The sequence below is a fragment of the Octopus bimaculoides genome, chromosome 13 (assembly GCF_001194135.2).
Source record: "Octopus bimaculoides isolate UCB-OBI-ISO-001 chromosome 13, ASM119413v2, whole genome shotgun sequence".
Lineage (NCBI taxonomy): Eukaryota > Metazoa > Mollusca > Cephalopoda > Octopoda > Octopodidae > Octopus > Octopus bimaculoides.
Window position 1 is genome coordinate 62228192 of NC_068993.1, and position 1108 is coordinate 62229299.

The 1108-nt window shown below is 38.1% G+C and overlaps 1 protein-coding gene across 3 annotated transcripts in view; it reads right to left on the minus strand.

Annotated features, from left to right (window-relative positions):
• LOC106881302 (glycine receptor subunit alpha-1) overlaps window positions 1-1108 on the minus strand; it is a 236793-nt gene that overhangs the window by 65567 nt on the left and 170118 nt on the right. The gene's annotated exons all lie outside the window — the stretch shown is intronic.

A 1108-nucleotide genomic window follows, 5' to 3' on the forward strand; every position in this document is an offset into this window, starting at 1 on the left:
TATATATATATATATATATAATCTAAGTAGTAGACATACATACACACACACACACACACACACACACACACACACACACACACATATATATATATGTATATGGTGAATCCAAACAAAGAAAAAACAAGAAAAAAAACAAAACAATAACGCGAGTATGTGGTACAAGTCCTGTATTATCAGACGCTCAGGAAAGGAAAGAAAGAGAATTTTACGTTTCGAGCAAAGTTCTTCTTCAGAAATAGAGGAAAGACCAAAAGAAGGGAAGACGGAGGAAGAAAATCGCCAACGATACACACGTGGTTACATTTTGAAATGACCATATATCTGTGTGTGAGTGTGTGTATACATACATATATACAAATGCCAGTCAAGGAAGGAGTCTCACTGTAGACTCTCAGTTTGCTAGAAATAGCACCCAAATCGCTATCAAAAGCAAACCGTAACGAATTTAAGGATTAATGGATGAAATAATGTAGTCCTAGATATAAATTGTTTTTGAGAAAGTCATGTATAACGCTATAACGCACAAAGACTGAACGGTAAAAGCAGGTACGCCTTTGATCATAAATCTATCAGGGTGGAATCATAGATCTACCAGGGTAAAACCCAACAGCAGCCCCAGCAACAACAATAACAACAACAACAACAACACATTAGACTATGGTTTAGAGTGCAAGTAAATCTCTACGAAGCGGGTGTACTATTAACTGTTGTTTCTACAAGGTCGGCTGTAATGGAGCAGAGAGCCACTGTCAAATCCGTTCTAGACGTGACCGTCCATACTTGGTGTATTCACCAGCTAAGAGGATATGATTATATTATTGAATATGTCATCCCTTTCTTCTTTTAAGATGATAGAGTATGATCTAAGAGTAGTTTGGCTTCTAGTCGCGTGACCACGTCGAAGTTTGTGAATCTTCTTTGTGAATCTTCTCTGGATTGCTTCAACGTCCGCTGTTAATTTCACACTGGTGGGTGACCATAGCTGTGAGCAGTAATCCAGCAGTAATATATATATATATATACATATATATATACAGAGAGAGGGAGAGAGAGAGAGAGAGAGAGAGAGAGAGAGAGAGAGAGAGAGAGAGAGAGAGAGAGAGAG